At 39.8% G+C, this 22,105-nt stretch overlaps 1 protein-coding gene across 1 annotated transcript in view; it reads left to right on the top strand.

The window, feature by feature from the left end:
• The window catches only part of ntf4.S (neurotrophin 4 S homeolog), a 76,569-nt gene that overhangs the window by 5,573 nt on the left and 48,891 nt on the right, over positions 1–22,105 (top strand). The gene's annotated exons all lie outside the window — the stretch shown is intronic.

Below are 22,105 nucleotides of genomic sequence, written 5' to 3'. Positions count from 1 at the left end.
TGAGCACCACGGATCGATCCTTTTCCGGCTTCTTCTTTCTTCAAATTTCCCAGGGCAGAAGAAAGAGCAGTAGAACTAAATAGCCGACTTTTTAGTTAAATTTCCACTTTTCACTCTAATACACATGCGCAGCTTCAAGAAGAAAGAAGAAGACGGAAGAGGATCGCTCGATGCTGCTCACTGGTATAACCCTGAGCCGGTGCAGTTTTCTGCTGATAGGAGCACCGGCCCGGGGTTTCAGCTAAGTAAATACAATCACTTGCAGGTGCCTAGTATTTGACACTCCCAAATGGTAAACGACTTTCCGTCTTCTTTAGGGCTCTTACAGACGAGCGTTTTTACCTGCGCTCCCCTGCGTTCCGTTTGTCTGCGTTCAGCCGCAGGGGAGCGCAGGAATAGACGCATTACATTTTTCCAATGCAGCATGTTGCGTCTCAACCTGCATTCGGCGCCTACACGCGCCTGTATGAGTACAGCCCCATTGGAAAAAATGTAATGCGTCTATCCCTGCGCTCCCCTCGGCTGAACGCAGAAAAACGGAACGCAGGAGAGCGCAGGTAAAAACGCTCGCCAGTAAGAGCCCTAAAATGTAGCACAGGCTGTTGGAAAAACATTGTTTGCAGAGCGATTCCATACGAACAGAACGCTTCATTGAGCTCCAGTAAAAATACGCTTTGATCCGAAATGTTTTATGCTGGGATTACAGTGCTTTTGCTTTTCAGCGACTGAAACGTGTAAGCCTGTGAAAATCATTCACTTGAATGAATTTCCCCGTTGAGTGTAGAATAGGAGGCAATAAAACTGCGGTTATATTTGTGTAAATCTTGTAAATCAGGAAGCGTTTCATTTCCCCCTGAGATGCAGGAGACAGGATTTAGTAGTAGGGATACTGTATGTATCCAAGTAGCTTATGCTTTTTGTGCATTTAGCATTTGTACCCCCAGCATTTTTGCATTGGACCATTATTAAGTCTGGAAGTGATATTTAGATTGAGAAGTTTGTATATGCGTTTACTGATGTGCACAGGTATAGAATCCGTTATCCAGAAAGCTCCAAATTACAGCTCCATAGACGCCAGTATAATGAACTAATTATTTTTAAAAATGTCCCTGTTCTTTGTACTTGATCCCGACTAAGATATAATTAAACCTAATCTGAGGCAAAACAATCCTGTTGGGTTTATTTAATGTTCAAATGATTCTCTAGTAGACTTAGGGGAAGATTTATCAAGGGTCGAATTGAAAAAACGAAGTAAAATAACTAAAATTTAGAGCTATTTTTGTGTACTTCGACTTGGGAATAGTCAAAATTCGATTTGAATTTGAAAAAAATTAGAAAATTGGAATATCAAAATTTATCTCTTTTTTTTAAATACTTCGAATCGAATTCGATTGAATTCGATCTTACTTCGATTCGATCAATCGAATACAGCCTATTCACCAGCAAAAAAAAAACGTAGATTTTTTTAATGTATTTCGGTTGGTCTTTTTTTATTTGAATTTCAACTTTATGGGAGTTCAAAAAAACCCCATTACTTTGACATTCGACCCTTGATAAATCTGCCCCTTCAAGTATGGAGATTCAAATTTAGAGCCCATATCTGGAAACCCTCCTTGCCTTATTTTCATTCCAGGTAGGGGACCTGTTATCCAGAATGCTCGGCACCTGGGATATTCTAGAATGTATCTTTCCGTTATTCGGGTCTTCATACTTTAAGGGGCAGATATATCAGGGGTCGAATTTCGAATAAAAAAAAACGTTGAAATTCGAATAAAAAAAGACCAGCTGAAACGTATTAAAAGAATCAACGTTTTTTTTCCCGGGTGAATAGGCCGTTTTCGTTCGAATTCGAATTCTACGAATTGAAATAACATTGTATTCGATCGAATTTGATTCAAGGTATTTTCAAAAAATAATTTTGATTTCTCAAAGTCCACCAATTGACTCCAAATAGGTTCTAGGAGGTCCCCCATAGGCTAAAACAGCAATTCGGCAGGTTTTAGATGACGAATAGTTGAAGTTGAATTTTTAAAGAGACAGTACATGATAAATTTAGATATTCAAGTTTTTTTTTTTCACAGTAGACATAAAATAGATGGAAATTTGAATTTTCACTTTGACCCTTGATAAATCTGTCCCTAAATCTACCAGAATATCATGTAAGCATTAAATAAACCCAATAGGCTGGTTTTGCCTCCATTGAGGATTAATTACAGTATATCTTAGTTGGGATCAAGTACAAGCTACTGTTTTATTACTATAGAGAAAAAGGAAATTGTTTTTAAAAATTTGGATTATTTTATTAAAATGGAGTCTATGGGAGACAGTCTTTCTGGATAACGGGTTTCCGAATAACGGATCCCATACCTGTACTATGAAAAATGCCTGATTTGTGAGCTCTGTCCCATCATTTATGCAGCTTTCTATCCTAACACTCCTCTAAGTTACGTGCATTAAGTTCCTGGAATATTTCCTGATAGTGCTCTGCCCTGCAGCACATTTATCAGTGGATGTGAACTGATATTATCACCGGCAGTAGAACAGGTTACATTCCCTGCTGAATATTCCAGAAATTCCATTGATTCCTAATTGTTGAGTTGGCAGAAAGACCAGCAAGGCTATCAAATCTTTTATGATATATGAGGTGTGTTCATTCCACTTTCATGATGCGTGCACCCACTTCCACTCATATGACATCACTAGGCATGTGCACTCCAGTTATGTGATGTCACTGGGCTTCTAAACATTATGCTTAACGGAAATGAATGTAAAGATACTCTTCTAAGCTCTTTTGCAACTGACGGGAGTTCTTTTTTGTATCTAATTATCAAGATATTTGCAGTTATTACACTGCTAATATAATGAATTCACAGCATTAAATCCTTCTGCTGGTTATTTTTTCCCGACTGGGCAGTTTCAGGAGAAAAATAAGTTTGTGAGCAGAGGAAAGTCTTGTCAAGACACTGCTGAGAGAATGTAGTTACTGAGCAGAGACGAGTCGATCCCCTGTTCTAAGCACAGCAATAATGTTCCATTGCTCACTCAATTCCTTTTCTAAGGCTTAGGGGCAGATTTATCAAGGGTCAAATTTAGAGTTCATGGGAGTCTGTAAAAACTTTCTGTCTGTGTTTTACGGGAATTTTGCCCAAAAACGACAAAATCTTCGGATTTTTGCACGAAACCCAGCGCAGATCAGGATATCTTCTGGACTTCTCCCTTTGACTTATATATAACTTCGGCAGGTCTGAGATGCCAGATTTTTGGATTCTGACTATTTCCATCCTCGGGGTTTAATACATCAAGACAAATTCAAGGTTTTTTTCACAAAAAAATCAGATTTTTTGTTTAAAAAAAAAAAAACTAAACGTTTTCGAGTTTTTGGCATTCGGACTTTATTAAATAACCCCCCTAGTGTCATATATTAGAGCGCTAGCCTATGTACTCCTGTTCCATCTTAATAAAGAAAACATGCCTTTAGATTGTAAGCTCTTGTGAGTACAGCCAGTGGGGTAACTATAGAGGAAGCAGACCCCGCAGTGGCAGGGGGGCCTGCGGAACAGGGGCCTGAACTGTGGGTTCTGCTTCCTCTATAGTTAAAAAAAAGTGGGTGGGAGGATGGGGATCGGAGGGTGCCTTTTATTACATTACTCTGTAATTAGTCAATTCCAATTAGTCTGCACCTCATACAGTCATGAACCAATCACTTGCTTTAGTGCCTTATATTACATATAGGGGTTAAACCTCTTAATTTCACTAATAATAACATACATAGAGGACAAACAGTCATTTTTGGGGATATAAGGACATTTTAATATAAAAGCCAGGAAAACATTATGGGGCAGATTTTTTCAAGGGTCGAATTTCAAAGTAAAAAATGCTTTAAAATTCGACCATCAAATTGAAATACTTCAAATTCGAATATCGTAGTTGATCGTATTTTTCACCGAATTTGACCATCGAACGATCAAAGTAAAATCGTTTGATCGAACGATTAAATTGTTCGAATTGAACGATTCTAACGATTTTAGCGTACGATCGAACGATTTTACTTCCTATGAAGACTTTGTAAAATGGTCTAGAAGGTCCCCATAGGCTAACATAGCACTTCGGCAGGTTTAATTTGGCGAAGTATTGAAGTCGAAGTTTTTTTAAAGAGACAGTACTTCGATTATCGAATGGTCTAATATTCGAAAGATTTTTACTTCGAATCAAAGTCGAAGTGAATTTGAATTCTTAGTATCCTATTTGATGGTCGAAGTATCCAAAATATTACTTACAATTTGAATTTTTTTACTTCGAAAATTCCCTCTAATTCACTTTGACCCTTGATAAATCTGCCCCTATGTGAAACAGGGAACCACACGCATTGAAATCCATTATAAATTGGTGGGACCTAAAAAAATGATGTAAAATGCAGGAAAACTAAATTTCAGGGGACTTAAAATTGTGGTTTCACTCTATGTGGCCCCAAGAGTTTCTGAATGCCATTGAATGCCATTTGCCTTGGATGTATTGCCCTCATTCAGTAGTACAGAACTAGGTTTTTTCCAGCCTTCAATGTGTTAATTCCCATAAGAACAATGCTTTGCCCAAATTTCTCTTCTATCAAATGATGAATAAAATGTGTTCACTCTTTGTGTTGTTGAGGAAGTTATCAGCCTGCTGCACAACACATTCCATATCGCATATCTTAAATACTCTCAATACGTAGCATTTTTGTTTGCCATTATATAAGTCTTAGACCATTTCTGCAAAGGCAACTTTTGTTCTAATGTTACCGACCCTCTCTACAGGGGGCCGACATCTCCTGTTTGTTTTTAACGGCAGAGACACACGGTCAGATTCGGTGAGATTAGTCACCTGGCGACAAATCTCCTCTTCTTCGGGGCGACTAATCTCCCTGAACTGCCTTCCCGTTGGCTAGAATGAAAATTGCCGAGTGCTTCGTTTTCCGAAGTCGCCTCATGAGGAAACTTCGGGCGACTTCGGAAAACTAAGCTCTCCAAGTGCCATCCCACCTGCGATTGCAGCGATTTAGATTGTAGCCGGCGGGAGGCAGTTCGGGGCGATTAGTCGCCCCCCCGTAGAAGAGGCGATTTATCGCCGGGCAACTAAATCTCCCCAAATCTGAGCATGTGTTTCTGACCCCTCGATTCCCTTAACATGCCATGATTAAGGGCACATTAAATTTGCTGTGTCTGGTTCTAATTCAGATTACTGGTGCTTTTTTTCCCCTCTGCACCTTGATTTGTTAAAGGGCTTTATCTTCAAAGGGTGTAAAGCATGCGATTGGATTATATTAAACAAACAATCCCCATGTAGGCAGCCAAGTAAGAAAAGACCTAAAGTCTATATGAAGAGGTAATACTAGATGGTTTTTATCTATAGATTCTGTGGCTGAATGGCTTGTGATGAGGGGCTGTGTTACCCGATAGACGGTAGAATCGATTTTTTTGTCAAGCTTTTTTTTTTTTCAAAAACTTTTTTTTCTGAAACCTTGTCTCACAATGTTCAACATCAAAGGGCGAAAGTGGAAAAGTACGTTTTCCTTCTCTTGCTCGCTACATAGTAAAGGCTTTTTTTTTTCCTGTTGTCTTTATAACTCTCTCGCCCCTCTCGTGTTTGAATAACAGTAGGAAAACCGATCTCCCTTCTGTTAAAGAGTTATTAAGTTTTCATGTGAAAGATGAACCTCCCGTCTCTTTTCCTCTTTGGTGATAGCAGAATAGGAGAGACGGGGAAAGAAAGAGAGAGAGAGAAAAAAAAAATCTCTATTCATCGTGAACTTTAGTTTGATGTTGGTGGGGCAGCCTGCAGGTACATTGCTAAAAGCGTTATCTCGCTAGCGATCTGCCCAGATCTGGCTTCTCTGTTTTCTCTTGTGATTAGGAGACTTGGCTCATCATATTCTCAGATTCACAGCATGTTTTAAAAGCCTTCTCAGCACTGTTCCGAAGTGGGCACAGAGAAAAAGGTCCCATTTGGAGAGAAATTTGGTTCTTTGAGATGAGTGGGATGTATCCACCAAGAGATCTAAGAACAAGGGAGAGGAAGGAACCTTCCTAAAATTAAGGATACCAGTCAAGGTATGAAACTATACCTGGTTTTGTGTGCTAGAAATAACTGTAGACATTTTATCATGGCTTAAACTAAGACAGTGAGTATTTTGGAGAAAAGAAAAATTCAGTCATTTTCAAATTGATCACAAAAATATCAATGTCATTATAATGATATCTATTTATATATTGTAATGTTATACTACCTGGAACCAACAGAAGCCTTTATTGTACTTTGATACTCCAGAAATGTGCATTAAATTTGAATGGATTTCTATTTCAGAGGTTTATAAATAAGATAATCGGCAAGCCATTGAGCTTCAAATTGATGTGTATAACAACATGGCAGTTTATTTATGTCAATTTGGATGAGGATTACAGAGTAACATCATTTCTATCTAACATTTCTGGAGTTGCCTCTAGTTTGTTGCAGGGGTAGGAAATATTATTTTCTACATTATCTCATTTGCTAAAAAAAGGCATCCAAACCTTGCACAGTTGTACACATATTATATATATATATATATATATATATATATATATATATATATATATATATATATATATTTATATTTCTGGCTGTTTTCTTTTTCATAATGTTAAATGGTAGAAGAAAGTAGTGAGTAGGATTTGTACATTGACAAGGTAAGCACCCAGTTAACATTATTTGGTAGGAAAAATATTGTGATTCCTGTCAAATGTCTCCATCACCCCTTGTTCTTGTTATGACATATATATTTCAAAGCCCAGATGGCCGTTTTCAAACCCCCCCAACGTAGACATCTAGACCATGTGGACTGTGGCTCAAGGGGCTCATTGAGATGTTCAGTTGGTCCTCGGAGAACATTGTAAAACTAGGGCAGATTAGTTTACAGACTAGGACGGCTTTTTTCAGCTAATAAAATACAATTCTTTTGTAAATGGAAAGCAGCTGTAAGGAGATGATAGAGAAATGGGTATGAAAGTCTCTTGCAAAGAGAGATTGAGTTTCTGGGACTTTGTGTCCCTGTTAACAAGGAGAAAAAAGGAAAGCCCAAAGAAGCTGGGTCAACACAAGCGCCTGATTCACCAGGGATCTCGGTAACGGGTGCCAAGTTTGTGCAATCTAAAGCCAGTCGTTTTCTCCAGTTTTGACTGACTGTGGCTGGGTTACAGCAATTAATTAATCAGCGTGTCTTCACATTTAAGAACACTTGATCCCTGTGCAAATTGAACTTTATGGAATTTTATCTTAGACAAAAGCTTTATTTCCCATTTTGTCTTCAGACACACAGCATAAATAATCACTGTAAAGCAGGATATTAAATAGAAAGGCACCAAAATATGCGTCAGGTCATAAGTTGCTTCATACTAGATGGACTTGGACTTTTTCTCCTCTTCTTCAGGGCGACTAATCTTTGCCGACGAGAAGGCAGTTCCCGAAGAAGGGGAGATTTCTCGCTGGGCGACTAATCTCCCCGAATCTCCCCATGTGTCTCTGCCCTTAGAGTCTTTGTGCTGATTTTGCCTTTTTGTTTCCAGTAAAGTTTGAATGGAATTAGACTAAAGTGGCCATAGACGCACCGATAATATCGTATGAAACTATTTTTTGTGGAATATTTGGTGCGTGTATGGTGGGAGACAAGCCAGCCGATATCAGTAGAAGACTTGGATAACGGTCGGCTCACCACCCGAACATGAGCCATTGTTAGCGCTAAGATACAGGTGGAAAACTATTGTTTCTACCTGTATATCTGACGATTCAGCTTTTTTTCTTGGAAAGATCTTTTCCAGGAAAGATCGTAATTGTAATGTTTATGGCCACCTTTAGTGCTTTCGCTTACAACTAAATGTGGTCTCTCTTTGGATCCCCATTAGGAGTTAGACTTAATACCAAAATTGACAACTCAGAACGATGGCTTGGTTGACTGATGCCCTTATGAGCACTTGTATGGAGGCATCAACCAATGTAGGACTCAATTAATCTGTAACAATCTCATCCAGGTGTGCTATATTTCATTGTAGCTGACTAAATGATCTGGTCAGAACAAATATTGGTCAGGAAGGCCTTTTGACCACATACACAGCTTTTGAAGTGTTAGGGTGGAGGCACACGCAGTGTTCCGGGGAGATTAGTCGCCTAGCAACAAATCTCCTCTTCTTCGGGCGACTAATCTCCCCAAAATGCCTTCCCACTAGCTAGAATGTGAATTGCTTTGGTTTAAACTTTGGACGACTTTGGAAAACAAATCGATCCAAGTGCCATTCCGCTGGCGATTCACATTCTAATCGGCGAGAAGGCATTTCAGGGAGATTAGGCGACTAACCTCCCGGAACGCTATGTGTGCCACCACCCTTAACTTACCAATGTCTGGCTTCCCATCTTCTGGGGCATCTGACCCCAATTCTGTTATCATATGCTCAAGCTTGAAGTTCCGAAATGAGAAAAAAAAACTCAGAACAATGTCATAATTTTGAATTTTGTCTGGATATACCCCAATTAGTCTTTCATTTCAAAACCACAATCCTGTGGTTAGGGTGTACTACATACAGGGCTAAGGAATCTGTCCTTCAGTGATGTTGAGAAGAGTTCCATAAAATGACCAATTTCAAAGTGATTGGAGACCCTATAATATGGAAAATAAACTCTAATTGTATCTGAGACATGGTGTGTGTGCTAGAGCTACAATATAAGTTAGAACTAAAGTGAGGGTAGAGTTGGAAATGGAGCACTTAATTGCCACCAGACTGCTGAAGCTTTGACGAAGAGAAGCAACATGAAGAAGGGAGAGAGTTTGGGGTGGAATAATGGGCATAACATGGTTCCTTAAAGGTACAAGTACTCACAGAACAAAATAAAACAGAGCAAGAGAATGGTATAGGCAAATCCATTGACATGAATTAGATGAAGGGCTTGAGTCCGACTAAAGCTGGCCATAGACACAAAGATTTGATTGTACAAATCTTCGATTCGTACGATTTGTGGGCCATGCTTGGAGTGTCCCGACATTTTTCACGCCATGGCGAAAGGTCGTTCAGATGATCAGACAGGTTAGAAAATTTCTGTCGGCTACCAATAATATCTCTGTATGTATTGCCAAGATGTACCAACCAAGATGAAGGCAGCAACTAGAAAATAACAGCAAAGGCACAAGACTGAATTAATAAAAGTGTCTTGTTAAGACATGATATCTATTGATTTTTTTGAGCTCTATTTAACCGCCTACTAGCTTCAAGTAAACAAGATACCGTTTATGTGCATATTTGACTTCCGATAGCCTCAGGGCTACCTTACTTTTATTGGTTTCATTTTACTACGCCGTATTGACAAACTTGATGCCAAGAACACTTGTACTTAGTAACAATAAAAGCAACCGTATCAGAAAGTCCTGACATTCTTTAAAGGTTTATTTCTGCCTGTTCAGGTCTGTAAGAAATGGGTGGAAAGGGCCCTGTTATGAATGTTATCAGTAGCTGCTTACCCTGCCCCCTCTATCATGATATTATACATCCGCTGTTTAAGATTCCTCCTTTATACAGTATGTATATATATTTATATATCTCCAAAGTAGAGGGCTGGCAGGATCCTGGTACTAAGCCCCCCAGCTGTTTACTTATCTAATGAGGTGTGATAGTGAGAAGGCAACTCTTTCATGTATGAGGACTATGTCCATGTGCAGCCAATACAACCAACCTTACTCATTTCGTGCATACCAGTAAGGGGCAGATGAAAATGTGTGGCTGTAATAACCGTGAATTTCCCTATCTGAATGCCATCACGGTAGACAACTGTATTGGTGGAAACATCTGGTGTGCAGCTGGCGTATGCTTTTGTGCAGTCTGACTATATCTTTTGCTAGAGACAGATTGAAACAGGTTCAACTTGCTATTAAACCTGCCTGTATGGAATGGAGGAAGGAAGGTGATGCTAGAAGGTCGGTACTATGTGGGGAACATCAACACAGTTATTTCATGTTTCGTTTTATCGGAGTGCCTGTTACTGCCCTAACGTGATTTATGAGACAATAAAAGACGTTGGGACCATTCTGCTAAAGCTTTCAACATTTCTTTTTTTTTTTGCTTCTCCTTAAAAGGGAAATAGCTGCAACAGTATGTGGCAAGAATTCCCATAGTGAAGTTCACCTTTAAATTAAGATTAGCATTTGTAGAAGAGTTCAAGCAACTCTTATTTATTTTGCATGGTTATTAAGTCACTGGCATTCCTATTCTGCCTATATCCAACTACAACTGAAAATGATATGTATGTGTATAATTATATTTCTATAGTGCTATTTATAAATGTAGCACTGAAAATGCTATCTGGCTGCCTCGTGTAATGGAAGACCAAGAGGGGTACACACCCAAGAGCAAGAGTCCCCAACCTTTTGTACCTGTAAGCCTCATTCACATGTAAATAGAGTTTGGGGGCAACACAGACATGAAGAAGGCTAATTGGAGGTGCCAAATAAGGGCTGTGATTGGCCACTTGGTAGTCTTTATGTGGATTGGCAGCCTAAAGGAGTCTCTGTTTGGCAGTACATCTGATTTTTATACAACCAAAACTTGCCCCAAAACAGGAATTCATAAATAATCACCTGCTTTGGGGTCACTGGGAGCAACATCCAAGGGGTTGGTGAGTAACATGTTGCTCTCTAGCTACTGGTTGGGGATCACTGCCCAAGAGGGTGAGAAGTTTTACGACTGGCCCTGTAGTCGTAAACACATTAGGGCCTGTTTATTTTTCTAAACCCATGCATATAAAGTGTCATTTTTTTCTTCTGATGAATATAACAGAATGGATAAGCTAAACAAGTCATATGATGACATCTTCTTATGGAAACCAAGCAACCAAACTCCTTAAAGCTACATGTTGCTGGATGGGAATCTCATGGCTTTTGGCATAAAAGTATCCTCATTCTTTCTGCTGTGGGTTAAAATGGTACTACAGACCTGCATGGGCATGGCTGGTGCAACTGGACATGGCTGGGCAATGGGCATGATTGTGGATCTGACTTGATTTTGGTCCTGGGAGTCTGGCATCTCTGCTGCTACTGATATCCTGGCTAGGACATTTGTGATTCACCAGGTAATAATTACAGTGGTGCATCATTAGTCTGGCATTCTAGAGTTTAAAAACCAGCAACAAGTCACAAGAAAAAGAATCATATTCATATATATCTATAGAATGTAATAATAATTGAGTTATTTAACCCATTTTTTTATACATCTAAATGGCAAACATTGATAAAGGAATAAAATACAAAATTGAAGCTGAGCACCATTATCATAACACATCACTACAATATGATTTAAAACCCCAGAAAAAGATATTTATTGGATGCACTCATATAATGGAATCTGAGAGGTAACAAATACAACGATATATAAATCCTGATAATGGCATTTGTGAGAGGATGTCACTAAATTTTAATGAGCGTAAATAATAATGTACATATATATACAATAATATTCATAATTACAATAAAATAATAAATAATGGCAAAATATTACATTAACCTAGGATGGGATGAAAAAAAAGATATGTTCTCAGAACACGAAATCCAAAATAAGAAAAGATATATTATACAAATTACTTATTAATTAAAAAAAACCATAAATAATAAGTACTAACACCATAAAATGAGGAGTAAAATTTTGCAAGCTGGATAGAGTGTTGCCACTTGAGTGCTGACAATTTATTCCACATTTATACAATTTGATTTTTCGTATATTTTGTAAGATTCTGTTGTATTGGTATTTTATGGCACCGAAGTGGTTAACGAAGGGACTGTGGGGAGGTGCTGGGAGCAGTGGGAACATGGAGGTGAGCAGGGCTGGATTTACATAACTGGCACCCCTAGATGTGCAGGCTTGGCAGCGTTTCTAGTCTCCCATAATGGCGTCCGATAATCCCACCCCTGCCCTATTGCATTGTTATATTTTGCAATATGTTTTCATTTAATGGTTTTTATTTTTGAATAACTAAATAAAAAAACTATTTTGCTTACATTTGTCAATACGGTGTTACTTGTACCACTGTTTTGATGTGTTATGATGTCACAGCTGCTGGCGGATAATTGAATTTGCCATTTGACTTTACATGCCCACTGCGGCTGCGGTGGCTGACATCCGGGGTAACCTATGTTTTGGCATAATATGGCAAGGACGGGTTATCTGTTTTGATTAAACATGGTTTAATAAAGCTGTGACCAACCTCCACCCATTAAGAAAAGGAAAACTGAGTCTGTTTTTCTCACAAGCGACTGCCTCCCAACAGTCTTCCACCACCAGGTGATTAATGGCCAGATGGTATGGTGACTCCCCTCAGAAGCCTGGTTTCCAGATAACTGTTGTGCAGATATAATTTGGCATTCTATACATTGTATAAATAAAAGGTGGGAGAGGAGAGGTGGGGGCCTTTTCCATCCCTGCTGGCTCAGGTCACACTCGGCTCTATGATGGATAGAAAGTGTTATCGCTTCTCTGGATTCCCAAACTGCTGTAAATGATGAGTTTCTGAAGCCAAACAAAAAAATGATGAATATGTGCGGCTTTTTGGAAATGTGAGGCATTTTTTTTTACCTGTGTGGAAGGCCTGATATTGTAGATATGGGAGTCTGTCCTTTTTCCTCTTCTATTTATTTGCAAGCTGGATAGAGTGTTGCCACTTGAGTGCTGACAATTTATTCCACATTTATTACAATTGATTTTTTGGATATTTTGTAAGATGCTGTTGTATTGGCTCCTCAGCTCATTTTCCACATTCTCAGTTTTTATATGTCCCACAGTATCATTCTGTGGTTTCTAGATACAGTTTTCCATTGCTTCTCTCTGGCTGCAGCCATGATTCTTTTTCTACTTTTAAAGGGATACTGTAAGACAGTGGTGTAACTAGAGTGCGCCGGGCCCCCCTGCAAAATAATATTTAGAGGGGTACGACACTCTCTGATCCCTATCTTCCCGCCCACTTCCCATCCTGCCTCCGCCCCGCCCACATCGCAACTCCACCCACCCAAACTGTTCCTCTCCCTTCCTCACTGGAAAGAGAGAGCGGCTGGGGAGGAGGGTTTTTTATTATCTATTAGGGATGCACCAAATCTAGGATTCGATGCAGGATTCGGCCAGGATACGGCCTTTTTCAGCAGGATTTTGCCGAATTTGCATATGCAAATTAGAGGCAGGGAGGGAAATCGCGTGACTCTTTGTCAAAAAACACCGAAGTTTTCCCCTTCCCGTCCCTAATTTGCAGATTAGGATTCGGTTTGGTATTGGGCCAAATATTTCTTGAATAATTCAGGGGTTCGGCCGAATCCAAAATAGTTTGCCCCCCGTGACTGCAGGGTCAGCTTTCTCTGCTGTAAGACATCATATGGTCACCACTTCCTTAGTTATGTACCATAACATTTTTTTTACAATTTCACCAATGAGCATTCCTTGACTTGAAAGGAACCCTTCCAATAGACCCCTCCCACACACCAAATAAGACACACCCACATCCCAAAACGGCTTTTTTTTTTTTTTACCTTGAAATTTAAGCCGGCCATATACCACCAATAAAAGTTGCCAGATTGACCCCAGCAAAATCATCAGATTGGTCATGTATGCAGGGGGGCCTTCCTCTGTCCTGTCCAATCAATATCTGGCTAAAATCTACTGGATGGGTTTCAAAATCCCCCCCAGATAAGAAGTGCAGTCCGGGGACCACGGCAATCGGATCTCTAGACTGGCAAATGGTCGGACCAGTCAGTCAGTCAGTAAAGGGCCATTTATCATGACAGTCAAGAAAGAATTTGTTTGTGTTTGTGTCACAACGCTCAAAGCACAGTGTTGTGGAAAGTAAAATTCTGTGGAATTTTTGTTTTGTGTTGGACCATCCAGTTACACCTGACCTAAGACTAATAATACACAGAGTATTTTTCTACTGAGGTATTTTATCTAGCGGAAAACACCCATAATTGGCTCCTATTCATTTCAATAGAACACAGGGTATAGAAATACCCTGTGTGCTATTAGAATAAAGGATGTGTATGACAGCATGTTGTTGATTTATGGCAGGGGTCTTCATACTCTAGTGTGGGTCAAGATTTTACACATACTGTGGCTTTTCCTGAGCTGCTTGTTTGGATTTGCAGTTGATAACCAGGATGCGAGTGGTGGGTCGGGTTGCGGGTCTCATCTAAATTTCTTATCTTGTGTAATATTGTCTATATTTTACTCCTTTTAAAGTTTTACAAAACATGTTCCTGTCCCCGCCCACTTTTGATGATGTCTCTTCCGGTTTGCAGCAACATAACTTCCTGTTTGATGGTGGTTGGCCGGTTGCGGGTCGGGTTGCGGATCAAAGTGGGTAAATATGCGGGTTGTGGTCCAGGTCTTAGAAATTGGTTTCTGGTCTTTTTGAGGCTTTAGCACTTCAAGTTCGGCTCTTTTTTTGACTTCGGGTCTTGCGGCAGCTTTGGGACTTCAACTTCGGCTTATTTTGTGGCTTTGGGACTTCGACTGTTTGGGACTTGGCTTTTCGGGACTTCGGCATGTCAGGACTTCGGACCAGGTGCCACTGTTTGGGCCCGGGCCTGGTACCCCCTGTGCCTCCCTGATGCGGCCCTGGTCCCAGCGTTGCTCAGACTGATAGGCTGCTTCAATATATGTTTGTAAAAATATCTTGTTATTAAAGTTTACATGGATCCTAAAATTAATTTGCAGTAGGACCCAGTAACTCCTAGTAATTGCATTGCTAATGAGCAGTCTACACAGTGAAAATGGCAGCAATGACTTTCTCAGGGCAGAGTTATCAGGACATATAGACAGCACTGATGTGAAGGTTACAGTCTCGGAATTTCCCAAGGTGGAAGCATTTAATATGAGCAGGTCAGAGCCTGCCTCGCTATAAGCTGTATTAGAATGTCAGGACACTGTCTGTCTTGTCATATCCTTCTGAGCAAAGGGAGAAATCAATGCTGATTAAATACCTCTTTTTTTCACAATGCTGACTTGTTCAGGGCTGCCCAAATATTGAGTTATTGAACCGCCCCAGTTATAAATCAGGAGATGGTAATAGAATCTAAGCCACAGAATGTGTGCACATTGGTATCACCTACAGAGAGTGCGCACATGGCTTTTCACCAGTTAGACTGGTCTGGTGCATCAGCCAGTTTAAAAATAACCTGTGGCAAAATTCTGTACATAGCAAAACAGTACATTTACTTTGTAAAGAAGAACTTTGCGGACCTTTATGTGTGTCTAATGGATGGGAATACACATCTAACCGTAGATTTAAGTTGGTTTTGGTTTCACCAGAAGAAATTCAGTTGGACGCACTGGACACGCTTTCATGGCAATTGGATATATATAAATATGTAGTGCCAATGGTGGAAATGAGAATGGGTTGATGGAAATAGTCTTAAAGGAGAAGGAAAGCTACTGAAGCAGTTTATTGCCAATAGATTAGCCACAATAGTGCAAGATATAACACTATATTTATTCTGCAGAATGCTTTACCATACCTGAGTAAACAGCTCTTGAAGTGTTCTCTGTTTGTTTAGGATAGCAGCTGCCATATTGGTTTGGTGTGATATCACTTCCTGCCTGAGTCTCTCCCTGCTCATTCATAGCTCTGGGCTCAGATGACAGCAGGGAGGGGAGGAAATGGAGAGGGATTGAGGAGCAAACTGAGCATGCTCAAGCCCTAGCCCTGGAGGTTTAAGATGAAGACAGGAAGTCTGATACAGAAGCCCATGAGTACACAATAGGAAAGAAATTCTGTGTTTCTTTTGACAGTGGACTCAGAGCAGCATTACTTTGAGGGTTTACTGGTGTATTTATATAGACCTTTCTAATAAAGTTTACTTAATTTTAGCCTTTCCTTTTCCTTTAAGATGGAGCCCTCTAGGCTCAGGGCCCTCCAGGACCTTGTGTTCCACTCAATCTCAGGTAGCAAATATGATGGTATTTGAGCGATGTTATATTCTGTTCATCCAGGGTTAATGAATAGTGCTGCTTTATTTGTAAGTATGGGTTGAGTTTGATGGACATTTGTCTTTTTTTCAACCCAAATCAACTATGTAACAGGAGAATGTCTGTTCTTGTACAAATCTATGTTGCTCTAAAGACCCACAGTCACATGAACTCACAGGAATTTTATTTAACATAAACCATAAACCACAGTTTTGTTTCTGAAGTGTTGTTCTTTAATCAAGAAGATCATTTATATCAACATGTCTGAAGCTGTGCTAGGGTTTTGCCGGTTGTGCACTCTAGTAGTAGTGTAATTATCTCCATTCATAGGGGAAAAAATGCTTCACTGAAACCATAAAGCTCCCTTGTTTTGTGCCTTCACTTTGCTTTCAGAGAAAAACACAGAATTAGTCCTGTTAGAGAAGAACCCAAACCCAAATGTTCTCATGAAAGATTTCCCTTATGCTTGGTAACTTTTCTGAGCTCTGTATTACTAATGGCTACACTCTTCTACATCAAAGGGGGCATAAATGAGCCAAATTTTTTAAAAAAAGGAAATATTACAGTATTCACTTAAAAAAGGCTAGTGCTGAGTAGAAATACATGTTGTACCTTAATAATAGTTCTAAAAAAATGGGGAGGGGGAGCCTACTGTTTTCATCATTCTTGGAAGCCAATCCCCAGTAGATTGACAGCTCACCACAACCAGTTAATGTTTTTCTCTATTCCTTAGAGTTTGCAGTTGTTTAGCCTCCCTTATTTACATCACTCCTTTTCTGTGCATCCCCATATACATTGCTGACACTTAGGGGCCCATTTACTAAGCTCGAGTGAAGGAATAGAGGAAAATAGAGGAAAAATAGTTCGAATTTCGAATGTTTATTTTTTTGGCTACTTCGACCATCGAGTTGGCTACTTCAACCTTAAACTACGACCTTCGACTTCAAATCAAACGATTCGAACTAAAAATCATTCGAATATTCGACCATTCGATAATCGAACTACTGTCTCTTTAAAAAAAACTTCGACCCCCTAGTTCGCCAACTAAAACCTACCGAGGCCAATGTTAGCTATACAAGGTTTTTCTGATCGTAGGATAATCCTTCGATCGATGGATTAAAATCCTTCGAATCGTTCGATTCGAAGGATTTAATCGTTTGATCGAACGAATTGCGCTAAATCCTTCTACTTCCATATTCGAAGTCGAAGGATTTAAATTCGGCAGTCGAATATCGAGGGTTAATTAACCCTCGATATTCGACCCTAGGTAAATGTGCCCCTTAGAGGGGCAGATTTATCAAAGGTCGAAGTGAATTCAATGGAATTTTCGAAGTAAAAAAATTTGATACTATGACTTCGATTAGAAGTAAAATAGTTTGAATATTCGACCATTCGATAATCAAAGTACTGTCTCTTTAAAAAAACTTTGACTTCAATACTTCACCAAATTAGACCTGCCGAAGTGCTATGTTAGCCTATGGGGACCTTCTAGAGCATTCTTTTACGTTTTTTGAAGTCGAAGAAAAATCGTTCGATCGATGGATGAAATCCTTTGAATCGTTCGATTCGAAGGATTTCATCGTTTCATCGAATTATTTTACTTCCACCACAAATGGCCAGATTCGATGTAAAAAAACTCGACTTCGATATTCATCTGAGTATTCCAATTCGATGGTCGATTTTCGAAGCTTTTTCTACTTCGAAATTTGACCCTTGATAAATCTGCCCCTTAGGGTTGCCACCTGGCCGGTATTTTACCGGCAAAATGATTGCTGATCCCAATGTTATTAATAGGGAAAAAAGATAAATATATAGGAAGGCCGGTATTTTTTTCCAGAAAAGGTGGCAACCCTACACTTTGTAAAGTTATTATTTAACAACATTTAGTTGATTATTTATCAAAATCTGAAAAGTTCGCACTGTTTTCTAAAATCCGTACTGACTTTTCCCCCTCTATTTATCAATAAATTTTCACAATTTATTTATTTATTTTCGTGATAAAATCGTAAATAAATCCGAATCCTACCATTTTTTCGGATTATATGACGGAAAGCTACGATTCTTTCGGAAAATCGCCCGAAAGATACAATGTTTTTGGAAACCCACAACTCAGGAAATCTTCCAATTGTTAAAGGGACATCTGCCATTGACTTTTACATGTTCTTGGCAGGGCTGAGTTGGAGTACTTTTTTCATCAGACTTTTAACACCATCAGACTTTAAAAATCCCGAAAAATCTAATTTTTTCTCTGAGTTGTGAATTTTAGCTGGAGACAGGGTCCATTGGTCCAGTTTTCAAAATATAGAGCACAAATAAAGGACCAATGGTATAATGAATTGAATGGCAAATAAGCCCAGTGACCACCTTCTGGTGATGCCCATCATACATGCAGGTTAGGGCATTTTTATTGCTGTACTGCTGGCCCCAGACTTAAAACTACATTTCACAGCATGTACTGACAAATATTGGGTAACAGAGTAACAAGTTTTTTTCTGGAAAGTCATAATTATAATAGTACAAGTTCAGCTCCATAAGAAAAATAGTCCCAAGAGCCAATTTCCTTTTTGCAAGTTTGTATGTTATTCCAATGTCCACATGGAATTGCTCTTGGTACAGTGGCTTTAACTATGTTAATTTGGAAATAGCCCATCTGAGCCATCTCAGCACCTGTTTAATAAGAAGTGTTTTATAAAATGATGCAGCAATTCTGTTGTGCTTTTTGGCTGGAATGTTATCTGTTTCTCAGGAGCAGAGCAAGCATATGGCATGCTGAATGAGCTTTTGTCTGAGTCTGGACCTTTTACATTTAAAGCCCTTATGGACAACGATCTTTGGTTAAAATAAAAAGCATGGAATGGCTGGCGACTCCTTTTCGATTGTTGTATAGAAATGGTGGTATTTATTATGCGGGAGTAAGTATAATGAGTGAACACTGATGTCTGTGTGCAGTCATGATCATTGCCTGGTTATGCCATAGGGCCATAGGCGATAAGCAGCACAGTTCCCATGCTAATGGAAAGCATCTGCTACTGGTTCTAGGGATTTTGCTTGCTGTAATTTTCAATTTGCAACAAGATTTTAGAACTCTAAATGATTCCTATATCAAGCACCTTAACAGGCACACCTCTGTAATGAGAAAAATGAGAACCTATTTTAATGTACCACATCAAAGGAAGCACAGAGCCACCCATGGTAACGTTATAGCTAAATTCCTATTTATTTTAGCCTTTAGTGTGCATTAAGTGCAATGTTTCTTCACGACATACAATCCACATCCCCCATATGCCAAGACCCAAGAACTGTCAATATGTGGAGTCTGGCAAATGCCAGGGGGACTGCTATAAGATGCCATAGGCAGTCACTATTTAGTGGGCTGGTGGAGGGCTGTTTGGGCCTTGAAATGTCAGGGCCTATTTTGAATTCTATCCCAGGCCTGCCATGGTCAGACACGTCAGAGATGTACCAGGCACTAGGCTAGTGGTGGCTCTGGACCATAACTAGGGGCATGAAAAAAAAAATAGAAAAAAAAAGTTAATTAAGGCAGAGCACACAAAATCTCACAAAAACATGAAATTAGAGTTTTTAAAAGGAGTTGAAAAGTGGCAATGGCGGCTCAGTCTAAAGACCAGTAACGTAACTAACAGCCTCCGGGCACACAGAATGTGTACCCGGGCTCCCCCCTTACCATTGCACTGCAAGAGGGAGTGATCCCTGGTGCAACTGCGCCCTTTGCTCCCCCGGTAGTTACGCCACTGCTAAAGACCAGTTTTGGTGAAATTTGGGGAGTGTGTCTAGACCTGAAAGTCCAGCATGAAATGAAAATTCACTGCTGCACACCACTTACTTGCCTATAGGGTGCATTAAATTCCGAGACTGCCTTCAAGTAGTGATGGGCGAATTTATTCCAAAACCGACGCAAAACGGCCGTAAAAATTTGCTGGGGTCAAAAAAAATGGACGTCAGTGCTAGTTTTTTGGACGCCGGCGTCATTTCGCACATTTTTCGACGTTTCGCGAATTTCGCACAAAACTGCGCAAATTCGCCCATCACTACCTCCAAGTCCAATAGTATCTTAGCTATGTAAGGGGAAGAATTGGTGTGCTTCTTCCCCTTACATAGCTTTTAGACCTGAAAGCACATTTTATAGGTCAGTTAGGCAGTTTGAGGTGAACACTTAGTTGGTGCCCTAGATATTTTCAGAACTATGGCTGAATGACTGGTACACCGATGTTTTATTTTATCTGTAACCTTGTTATAAGCTAAGGGGGACCTGACCTAAAGCTAGACCTACATGATACTTGATGTCACTGTCACTCAAGCCACAGTTCAGATCAGGCTCCTTTGCAGGAAAAGCTTAGTTTCAACATTTGGTATTTTGTTCCAGGATGCAGTGCAAGGAGCCTCAGAGGGAGAAAATAATGCAGATGGGTGTACTGGTACTTATACTGTAAGTAGTAACCTTTTCTAAGGTACCCCTTCAGTTTTGAGGTGCTGGAGTTAGACTGGTTTGGTTATTTTTCATTCAGTACTAAATCTTAGCATGGAGTTGGCACATTACCTTTTTATCATTTGTTGTTTCTATGAACAATTAAGGAAGCTTAGAAAGGTGTTTAGTCAGTAATGCAATAAGAGGTGCAACATTTGATTGGTTGCTATGGGTTACTAGACCTGGGCGACCTTTTCTTACATATTTCTCTAAGGAGTTTGCTTGCAATCTTGTGTCTGACTGTGCTTTATTAAGAATCGAATTATTCTTTGATGTACTGAATGAACTGATTTATCTCAGATGAGTTACTGTAGGATCCAAACCTGGGGATTTCTCTTCAGTAAGACACTTGTGGGTTACTCTCTATAGAGAGCTTATCGCTTGACACTGACATGTGTGTGTGCAAAAGATTTGTATCAGAGGCACAGAAAACATTGTATTAGTTGACTTTTTTCAGTGGGTGATTATCTCTAACACAAATAGCCAGATGTGTGGTGTGGTTTCTATGACACCACAAGAGGTTGAAACTTTATGGATTTGTTGACACTGAAATATTCTAGCTCCTTTAATAACCTTCAGATCTGAATCATGTATGTATGTATGTAGAAGAGGAAATTAAATTACTGTACATGTGTGGCTGGAGTTGACCTGTAACTGGCAGTGCCTCCTACAGGTTGGGCATCTTTGATGGAGATGGAAGACTAGGGTATGAACATGCAGGACTATGGCTTTACTCAGAATTGTATTGAAACAAATTATCATTCTGATGACAGTATCCCTTTAGGGGTCTTTTCAGCATGAACCATTGGGATCAGTGTCCCAGTTCTAGAACTATCGGGATCTTTGTCCCAGTTGTAGAAAGTCAACATGAAAGGGACATCCTTATCAAGCAAGGTGCTTTGGACTTTGGGATGTAACTCCCAAGATCCAAAAAAGCTTTATGCATATGGTTGCTTGGTGTGGCTAGGTGACTTGTGAGTTTACTGACTTGTGTGTCTTACTCTATGGTTAGACATTAGGGGCCATTTACAAATGCCTTAGACACAAGGCAGTGCTTATTTACTCAGCACTTGTGACTGGGGCATTGACTGGGGCAGTCAGGTGCAAGGTACAGAATGCCATCCCGCCGGCGATTTTCATTTTTGCTGGCGGGGGAGGCAGTTAGGGGAGATTAGTCGCCCGGAAGAAGAGGAGACTTGTCACCGGACGACTAATCTCCCCGAATCTGCTCGTGTGCCCTGACCCTAAGGGACCCATTTACTTAGCTCAAGTGAAGGAATAGAGGAAGAAAACTTCGAATTTCTAATGTTTTTTTTGGCTACTTCGACCATCGAATGGGCTACTTCGACCTTCGACTTCGACTTCGATTCGAACGATTCGAACTTAAAATCGTTCGACTATTCGACCATTCGATAGTCGAAGTATTGTCTCTTTAAAAAATACTTCGACCCCCTAGTTCGCCACCTACCGAGGCCAATGGAAGGTCCCCATAGGCTTCCTAATAATTTTCTGATCAAAGGAAAATCCTTCGATCGATGGATTAAAATCCTTTGAATCGTTCGATTAGAAGGACTTAATCCTTCGATCGAACGATTATTCCTTCGATCATTCGATCGTAGGAATAGCACTA

Source organism: Xenopus laevis, chromosome 7S (assembly GCF_017654675.1).
Source record: "Xenopus laevis strain J_2021 chromosome 7S, Xenopus_laevis_v10.1, whole genome shotgun sequence".
Classification (NCBI taxonomy): Eukaryota; Metazoa; Chordata; class Amphibia; order Anura; family Pipidae; genus Xenopus; species Xenopus laevis.
The sequence above is the reverse complement of the archived record's forward strand: the minus strand, read 5'-3'. Positions and strand labels throughout refer to the sequence as shown.